Genomic DNA, 10,211 nt, shown 5'->3' with positions numbered 1-10,211 from the left:
GGACCGGGTGCGCTTCTGCGTTTCCTGGAGGCGATGCATTTATCTAGTTCGTGCATTGGTAAGTCTTCAGTGCAGAGAGCAAGCACATCATCAGCTATGTGTGCTGGCACGATGGTGATTTGGGAAGCAGGAGTTAGAGGAGATGTTGCTTCACTCACCACTGTTGAAAAGCTGTCAGCGAGAATGTTGGCCAGGTCAACGTTGCTTATACGCCGTGCGATAGCGATGGCCATGACTGGGTGACGCGGGGTTCTCGGGTTGAGGATGGCAGACAGAATGCGCCAACCACGCGCAGGGGAGCCGGGGCGATCGAGTGATGCACAGTCTAGCCCAGCTGCAGCGGCGAAGGCGCTTGCAGTGGCGGCGACAGTCCGCATCCAAGCGGTTTTAGAGAGTCCAGTGGTCTGGCCTGTCTGTGCGGCGTGTCCTTCGTTGGGCTCGGCGGCGAGACACACGATGGTTGAGAAGTTTTATGTCAGGCACTGGAGGTGGAAACTGCACAGTGCACAGTGTAGTTGCTGAGAGGGCACATTCGTTTATATGCGAGAAGAAATCCTCGTTGTGGCAGTCACTGGCGCACAGCGTGCGGAAAAGAGACCACCGCACAACACTGTAGGATTTCGTGAGTGGAGAGGAAGGAGAGGTGGGGATGATCTCAATTAGGAGGTCATCAGATCCCTCAGTGTCCGGGGCGGTGCGCCAAGAGTACCAGCAGCCGGAAGAGGCGAGAGTGAGGTCAATGGCCGTAGGATTGGTGTGAGGGCCGATGCGAGTGGGACTTCCGTCATTCAGAACAATAAGTCCTGCAGCATGGATGGCGTGCATAAGGTCACGGCCTTTTCTGGTGGTTATGTGGGAGCCCCAGGTAGTGTGGCAGGTGCTGAAATCACCACATATCACTTGGCCCTTAGTCAGACGGGCAGAGAGAGTTGTCACAAAACGGACGTCCCAGTTGTAGGTGGGTGGGCGGACATAAACCGATGCGACGGAGGTGTGGTAGCCCGATATGCGAATAGTGATAGCTACGCACTCGACAGGGTCAGTGGGAATGTCCGAGAGATCGACGAAAGAATGCGGGAGCGAAGCGCGCACATAAATGCCTGCACCAGGGGGACGATGCGGGTGAGTAGAGTCGGCACATGGAAAGTTCGCGCACGAATCGAGAGTACAATCGGTGGGGCCGCTGTAGCCTACGTAGCCAGGTAGGTGCAGGTCCTCTGCGCGGGCGTATATTTCTTGCAGCGCAAGAATGTCGTAAGGCCCCAAAGGAAGAATTGAGGCAAGTTCGGCTTGGCGGCGGCGGAGTGAACGACAATTCCACTGCACTATCCGCGGCTAGAGCACAGTTCGGGCGTTATTCAGGTTGAGCGACTGATTGATGTGCAGCGAGAGCCGCCGCGCACAGTTGTCGTGCTGGGGAGGTCGGGGGAGGTCGTCCATAAGAGCGCGTACAGCAGCGGATAGTGCACCAATAACTGCATCGCGATGGTCAGGTTGAGGACGCGGTTGTGCAGGTGCAGATTTTCGCGCACCCACTAGCGTGTCTCGGAAGGAGCGGCCTCCTGGTAATAAAGGAGGGGCGTGTGTTGGTGCAGCCGCAGCCTCTTCTGGAGCGGCAGGTGATCTGGATGGACGGGCAGTACGGCGCACAACTTCAGAGGCTGCACCATCTCTCTGGTGACCGGGGGCTGCGTCAGTTTTCCCGTGGTTTTGACGCACTGCCTGAGTAGCCTGCTGTCTGGTAAGACGATGTTCGGACACACTCATTGCGAGCGCAATGCGTTGCTCTTCCTGCCATCGGGGCCAGTGAGGTTGCGTGGATGCGTGTGTTCAGCGGCAGTTAACCGAGTGAGCTGCACTGGGAGACATGGTGGTCGAGTCCGCAGCGCAAGCATCGCGGTTCGTGAGTGCAGGAAGCGGTAGCGTGCCCGAGGCTGCCACACTGGACACACTGGAGTGGTCTGGGTAGACGGGCACGGACAGCGCGGCGAAGCTTGAATAGAGAAACTTCTTCAGGAGGCTGCGTCCCAGCAGAGTGAAGGATCACATCATTGCCATTGCGAGTTCAGGCCAGCACGGGAACTTTGCTTTCAATTCCGGCCATGATGTCATCGAGTGTGAGGTTTCGGTCAGCGCGAAAAATTCGACCTGTGCAGGTGTTGCCGCCAGCCTCTTTAGCGCGCGCTTTCACGCCACATATGTTACCACGGCATCTACCGACTCTGGCCGATCTCGTTCACGGACGGGAAGGCTCGCTCTCCTTACTTCAGGCCCGGTTTGACCTGGTAACGGGTCTTGGGTCCATGGCCCTGCCTCATTTGCTACCTTCACCCGGAGCCATTCCATCACTATCCTTTTTAATCCCATTCTCCCACCAGGACGGCGCAACGAGGGTGATTCCCTGTGCAAGAGGAGACAGTTGAACGCGCCTCGTCCCCCCCCCCCCCCCCTTCGTTCATCGTCACCAATAACCTCACCTCCGTGTACTGGCTTGGACATCAACCGGCGCCTTTCCTTCCGCAGTGCGGCGACCAAGGCCTGTTTGCAGATGAAAAGGATCACCGCCGCCGTGCACAAGCTCACCTTTCGAGGCCAGGGCACCTCGCAGCAAGCCGCGCTGCGTCTCTACAACGCCGCAGGTATATGCACTGCCGCTCGTCTCAATGCGCAAGGAAAGGCGCAGAAAGCTAGAGCTACAACATCGCAAGTCCCTGCGCGTGTGCCTCGTCCTGCCCAGAAATTCTCAGACCGCCGCAACACTAGCCGAGGCAGGAGCGTGGCCGGTGAATCACCAGCAGCCCGCAGTGCACTCAATCACATAGGCTCCACCGCGTACCAGGACGGCGGCTCGCTGCAACAGCGCTCGCACTCGCACCCTCGTTCACGCATTGGTGCGGGGCTGCTCGAATGCGAGCAATTAACTGAAGGCTTGCCCCCGTAAGGCACCTGCGTGCCCTGGACTGCTGCCTCGGAGGTTCAGTGAGATATCGTCGGCATCGCGGGATAGCGGAGCACACCCCTTTGCGCTGTGCAGCAGCTGGCCAGAGCCGTCATACACGAGGAGCTCGAGGACCATCTCTTCGTGTTGACCGACGGCTCAATGGCCAGCGACAGCTGCTCGCTTGCAGCGGCGGCCACCATTCCCGCCCTGCGACTGCACAGCCAGCAACATACCACGTTCCTGGGCTTCTCCACCACTGCCGAGCTGATGGGGATCCAGTTCGGGCTGGACCTGCTGCTTACCATCGTCCCTCCGCCGCCCAGGAGTGCTGTGTTGTGTGACTCCTGCGCTGCCGTCAGCCGGCTGCAGACCAACGGTCGTGGCACCCCTGTGGTGGGCGAAATCCGTTCGCGTATCGATAAAGGCCGATTCACACGACGGACCGTTCGCCCGCGGCCCGCCCACTACGTGTGCATACGTCAGCACTTTGAGAGGCGCGCTGCACAGTCAAAAATTTTACACCCTTAAGGGTGCTTAAAAGGTGCTCCGGCAATGTGCACCCTTTGGTGTACCTTTATAACACCCTTATTTTGCCCTATACACCCTTCATCACTGTCTGAAAGGGTGCTATTCCTCCAAGCACCCTTCATTTTGCGTAGGGTGTAGAAAGGGTGTAAGGAGGCTACTTGTAATGACCATATATTTAAGTATATACTGCTTTTCAAGGCTCGTGTGTACCAGAGATACAACTAAAAAAGCGGTAGCCACGCATAAAGATTCGCCATTTAACATTACTTCGAACAGATACGCATATCTTTACATCTGGTTGGCAAAAAACTGCCAATTAAACACAAGTGTTTCCTCAAGCAGTTTTTAGAATTGTGTAACACATATGCGCACTACCAGTCTGCCAGAATCACTTACGCTGAACAGATCATTGAACAATTTGCTCTTGATTACATCTCTTCAGTACTCTGTCATATTTAAGTGCCTTGCATTTATTTTCTGGCATTATTGTAAAAAGAAATATAATCTGAGGATCTCATCTAACACTGCAGATGACAATGGGTGAAATCTATTTCATAAAAAATGATTTTAATCACCAGAAAAGTGAAGCATGAAAAGTGGAAACAAGACCAAATGCAGCATATTACACTGCAAACATTTACAGAAAAATTAACTTTGTAATTGAGGAACATGTGATAATAAAAAAAGTTCAGTAAGTGCAATGCATGTGTAGAAGCATGCAGCAAGCAGTTTAGAATGTCATGCTGAAAGCTTAAAAATTGCTTTGTCTTGGACCTGCAAGCATGCTTTTGTGGTGCAAGCTCGAAAAGTGTTTGTTTCTGTATGGGTATCAAAAATGATCCCATGTGGTTCCGTGAGAAACATTCTTTATAATCACACATTTATACAATCCAGTAAGCAGGATGTTGCTGCTAGCCGACTTGGGAGTAAGATGCGGAGGATGTCTGATTAATGTTCTTGCCTTTGGAAGCAACAGCAGCGCAAGCAACAGGTCGTTAATCCGCGCGTTTCTACCAATGGTAATTGCTGGCAAGCGCTGAAATTTCCTCGGGCACCGAGACGGCTGATTACCCAATTATATCAGCAAAATTAAAATAAAAAGTAGGAAAAAAAACTTTTTCACATCGAAACCGAAACAGAAACTGATTGTCACCGCCAGGTGGCTGCCGGTAGCTGTTTATCTGTATAACCCTCATGGCGGTTCGGACGGTGCGACGCCATGTGCGACGCGCTTCGACGGTTGTTAAAATTCGCTACTTGGATTGTGAGCCGTCGTGAAATGTGTTGTGGTTTGCGTGTGTTTCTTCTTGCACAAGGGTGCACAATCGCGTAGTGCTGTCGACATACCCTAGTCGAGGAAAAGGGTCATTTTTCTGGTCTCTAACTTTTCAGTCTGTGCGCTTTGTGCAGTGCTGGATGGGTGTCCAGGCACAAAGATGCGTGGAGTGTCGCGGGTGAAAGGTTCGAAATGAGGCCTGGAATATTTTTTTCTCTGTGACTACGTGGTAGAGTGTGCCGGCTACGCAGCACTCGTGCTGAACTCGCGCTGGTTGGTGTAGTGCCCGTGACACGAAGGCTAACAGCGTTCTGCACGACTACGCAATCGTCTGAAAAGGTAAGCAGTACTCTTGTGCATTATCCGAAGCATATAATGCTCGAACGGTGACCTGTCGTACTGCTGCATTATTCGTGTTCAATGCTCTAAAAAGCGTTTAAGGCGCTTGTTTGTCGCTGGCTGGCCAAATGTCGCCGCGGTGAGTTGCTCTGCCAAGAATTGTCGGTACTTGTTTTGGCAAAGGGGATGCTACCGTGCGTGCGCTAGCTTTGCATGATTTTAGTATGCGCGTGAGCCTGTTTGCGCGTTTTTTTTTCTTGTTGAGCACAGGTTTTTCAGCGTATATGACTCGTTATACGCGTTTCTGCCCATGCTTGTTCACACCACCGCGCACGTTTCAAGGATCGGCACTTTGGCTGCGCGTAAAATGTATGACTGTCTTTCGAGATAGCGTTAGCACTTTGAGGACGCGGGGATTCAAACACTTTCTATGCGCCGCGGTTTTTGCTTGGTGCTTGGCTGTTGAACCTTAGGTCGTGGGGTCGATCCTCATCGCAGTAACCGCATTTCGATTGAGGTGAAATGAAAAAAAGAATGCCCCTGTGCAGTGCGATGTCAGCTCACGTTAAGAAATTCTAGGTCGTATAAATTAATCTGGAGCCCTCCAATACTATCAGTGCCCATTTTTTGCGTCTGAATTCAAGCCCCACAATATCCAAAGCACTGTCTCAGGTTGCAGTTACCAACTAAAGTTAATTTCCGGCCCTCAGGATTTAATTTTTAAATCAGTATGTGAACATCTTTTTTTCTATGATGCCGATCGCGTTTCTGGTTACCCAGAGTATAGGATCTTGCATTTTGATCACTCTGCTTTAGTTGGAAATTGGTTTTTGAGAAAAGGAAGTGGCGCAATAATTGTCTCAGTTATTACGATGTTTATATCTACGCGTTCGAACGGCCGTTTGCAGATTTATTTTCCTCATAGCAAGAATCCTTTATTATTGCTAGGGGAACTGATGCATTTGTTGAGGCGTATACTTGGGCAAGTATATTTTTCCTGATCTTTTTACATTCATGCGATATTCACTGTCGGACCGAGTTCGCATGCTTGTTTCTGTATTCCTGTCACACTGATAATGGGAAATTGGTATCTATCTGCAGGTGGCACATCTGTCTTCCAGTACGAGTCAATGGCATGGATTTTGTGGCCACCATATGGAGTCAAAAGCTGTGTTGTAAGTTGTTACTGCATTGTGCTTTGTTTTTGTGGTTGTCATTAAGTGTTCTTTTACTTTCATTGCTCTTTTCCTTAATGGTACTGCTTGGAACAGTTTGGATAGCTCTGGCCTCATATGTTTATATGAGTAATATTATTTGGTCGTTAGAATAGGCCTGTTGCAGGCCATTTGAAGTTTTACATCCAAAATTGGTATTCTTTTAAATGTTGCATTCTATGCATGAAGTGCGAAATGTGTGCATGTTTTCGGCTACATTGTGTGATACTTTTTCGACTATGAATATTAACATTATGACGCATGCATGTTAACTTAAATATGTGTTGTTGTGCCACTCATCGCAGGTCACAGATGTAAAAAAAAAGTGGACACATGAGATAACTGGTTTCATTACTGCTGTCTTGTTTCTGCTAAGCATGGAGAGGTGGGCTATTTGGTTCTGGGTAGAATTATGAGACATCATTCGAGTGTACAAAAACACATAAACAAAAAGAGTAGACACCACGAACCGGACTTCAGCTGAGGTTTATTCCATAACATGGGCTTTTTACATGCAAAGTGGTACTAATGATCCCTGGGGCTGAAAAGTATTTCCTCGACCAGGTAACAATTATTCAAGGTTAGGCGGAATGGTATCTTGCCACTCAAGCTGAACGCATCGGCCTGCATGCATGCCAAGCGTGCAAGTTTAGCACTTGGAAGAGCTGGGAAATTTTTGAAGCCTTTTGTATCTCTGCTGAAAAAGAGAATTATGTCAGCAGCCCTTCTGTAGCACTCCGGAAAAAGGAACTAGATTATCTCAAGGCAAATGTGTTTGTTGGGTCAGCCAGGGAGGTGATGCATAGGCGTGCCGATGTGTTGAATGTGTGTGGCAAGGTACCTTTGTCCCTATGTTTTTTTTTGTGTGTTTCAGTTTTTGCCACCATGAATAATTATCTGGTCGCGGATATACTTCTCAGCCCCAGGGATCACGAGTACACCTTTGCACATAAAAAGCCTGTGTTCTGGAATAAGCCTCAGTTGAAATCCGGCGTCCATGGAGTTATTATCTTCATCTGTGTAATTTTGTGTGCTGGAATGATGTCTCATGATTCTCCCTTGTTTTCAGTGAATAAGGAGTGCCTCTGGTGTCTCTCTTTTTTGTGTGTGATGGTTATAACAAAGTGGCTGCTCATAAACTGACATTTCGGGCTTAATTGAAGAATCCTTGGGAATTTATGTCTTGACAGCATGTCCCATGGGGGCTTTCTTGAGAAAATCAGTTATTTGTTGCCCATTTTACTGCATTAACCATTACTCATCATGTCTCAGAACTCATTGATAATCACAAGCTTTCGAGTACCTGAGTTATGGGTCAGAAGCCTTCTGACATACTTTAAACTACTAAGGATGTGTGGAACCACATTTTACGAATAAATTTTAGCCAATCCAAACCTCTTGGTTTTATCCCTGACAACCTGAAGCCAACCTGTCAACCATTAAGACTGGAAACCGTTCTGACCCCTCAAACTGTTCTCCTATTTTATTGATGTGCATTTCACATAAACTGTTAGAGCACGAAATGTGTCTGCATATTACTTGCCACCATAATTCAAACTAATTTTTGTATACCAGTCATCACAGCTCCCATTCTCTTTACTTATGTGGAATCCAACTTTTTGAATTTACAACAGATTTTCACCCAAATTTAGATTATTTTAGGCGAGTGTCATCGACTTGAATTTCTCAATATAACCTTTTAGCTACACTCTCATGCCTGAGCCTTCATTCTTTGATATTAGCGTAGATTCATTGCTTCTTGTTGTACTGCTTGTCTTATGAAGCCCAGTATATCAATATGCAAAATCATACGGCATCCCTCATATCCTGAGTCACTTTGGGATGTTAAACTCGCATAAACCAAACCAAGCATATTACCAAAGTACACTAATATTAGCCATTCAATAACAGCCCCTGTCTTTATGTCCCAACCATGTTATTATGACTGCATTATTCAGAAGAATGCCCCAACTATCTTAGCTACCCCGACTGTATTGACTTTTGCAAGACGGATGAATGGGCTTGTTGGTAATTCATCGTGACAAAACAGTGCAAAGAAGACAATAATGAGGAAGAAATGCGGCGGCACGAGCGCTGACTTTCAGGGAGGTTTTTTGGAAAGCACGTCAAAATATATACATTGTGGCCTAAAAAAAAGAGTGATGAAAGGGCGCCTTGTAACATTCACATTGGATCTGGATTCACATTGGATCTGTCACATTGTTCACATTGGTTCTTTCCAATACACCTTGTTGAAAGTCAGCACTCATGCCGTCGTATCTATTTCTTCCTCAGTCCTTGTCTTGTCTGCGTTTTTTGTCACAACGTATTGACATCCTTTTCCAGCTCTAGGGTTAATGGTATGGAGAAACCTTAACCAAATGCAGCTCCACAAGCTTGGAGCATGTCACAATGCATGCTGCTGGCACCACAAAGGTACTCGGGTTCATCAGGAGATGCCTAGACCTGTGTGCTCTTGCCATGCTGTGCAGTTTATGCACAAAAATTTTGACTCCAAACTGAAGTAATTTTAGCTCTTCCAAATTTGCGCGAAACTGTTTGAAGCTATGCCACCAACTCCCTTAATCCAGCAGCGACACTCGGTACAGATTATGTGTAATCAGTCATCTCACTTGACCACCAGACATTACTGCATAAAAGGGGAAATTGCTCGTTTAGGTGTATTCCATATACTCTGCATTACTTTTCCACAACTTTGTTAACTTTTGCTGCCCTGCCCCAAACCAGGACGCCACCACCACTAATTCAAGAATTTTTTCCTGTTCCCATTGAAGAATAAATGGGCTACCTCACCACATTTTCATTCCATGTGGTCCCTCAAAATTCAGGAAATAAGTGATGTCACTTGGAGCATTGATACTGGTTTGTTTTACGTTTTGTTTGCTGCTGTTTTTATTTTTTCGCAACTGATATATCATGAAGTGTATGCCTCTTTTCTGTCTTAATGTATCGTCTGCGACGTCTCAGCTGTGCTACTGCTCTCACCTTTATGATGTTACCTTTATATTGTCCCTCTTATTAATACCCCACTAAAAGCCGTCAGAGAACAATAAAAATATGACTTTTTTGTATTTTGCTCATTATGGCACACATCACGCTTATTTGTAGGGACATAGGCAAGACCTTTGTCTTGCGGTGGTGCTAGTTATGCTGCTGATGATGATACTTAATGATGAGCATATGATATATGGAGTATGAACCTCAAATTATTTTTCTTTTTGAGTGTGAATAGCTTCAGTGGTTCTTGATTTAGGCTCACTTTATTCCTGTGGCCACAATACAGTGCTTACTCTTTTAGCACACTAATACAGGCAAGGAAAAAACTTGTGGATCCTAATTTTTTCACTTGAATCTTTTCTGCAGAGTGCATCGCCCAGTTTTCCAATGCCCTCATGCACCGGCAGTACATCAACAAGGCTCTTTCATGGGGCCCAGCTGCATTGGCAAGTGGTAAAGAAGAGCAAGAGGAGCATGAAGACAAAATAAAACTGGCTCTACAAGCTTCAGCTTTTTCGAAATTTTTGGATGTCTCATTGTGACAGATGTAACGTGGCCGCATGGCCCCTGCCCCAACATCTCCCAGCCGTCCAAATGTCGCCAGCAGTCCACCATGTTTTCCATTACCATTTCCAATAGGGTTGCGAACGGTCACAGGAACACACCTGCCATATGGGAAACATCCTTCCTTGAAGGGTCCAGGTTCAGCGTGCCTAGCAAAAGGGTGTGCTCCCAGCCACACCCTACTTTGAAGGGTGTAGGTTCAGCACCCCTAGCAATAGGGTGTGGTCCCAGCACCCCACTTGGAAGGGTGCAGATGCAACACCCCAATCAAAGAGGTGTCAATATACTCATCCCTAGGGTGCTCCCCATGCGACAAGCCATTTACACCCTT

General features: G+C 47.9%; 1 long non-coding RNA gene across 1 annotated transcript; it reads left to right on the top strand.

Moving 5' to 3' along the window:
• The first annotated feature begins 4,654 nt into the window (after positions 1-4,654).
• On the top strand, positions 4,655-9,837 carry LOC149357551 (uncharacterized). Its single transcript, XR_016291851.1, has 3 exons — positions 4,655-5,084; positions 6,186-6,259; positions 9,683-9,837. It is a non-coding gene; the product is annotated as an uncharacterized LOC149357551 (long non-coding RNA).
• Positions 9,838-10,211: the final 374 nt, after the last annotated feature.

This window comes from Amblyomma mixtum, chromosome 3 (assembly GCF_055824585.1).
Source record: "Amblyomma mixtum isolate Tamu chromosome 3, ASM5582458v1, whole genome shotgun sequence".
NCBI lineage: Eukaryota > Metazoa > Arthropoda > Arachnida > Ixodida > Ixodidae > Amblyomma > Amblyomma mixtum.
The sequence above is the reverse complement of the archived record's forward strand: the minus strand, read 5'-3'. Positions and strand labels throughout refer to the sequence as shown.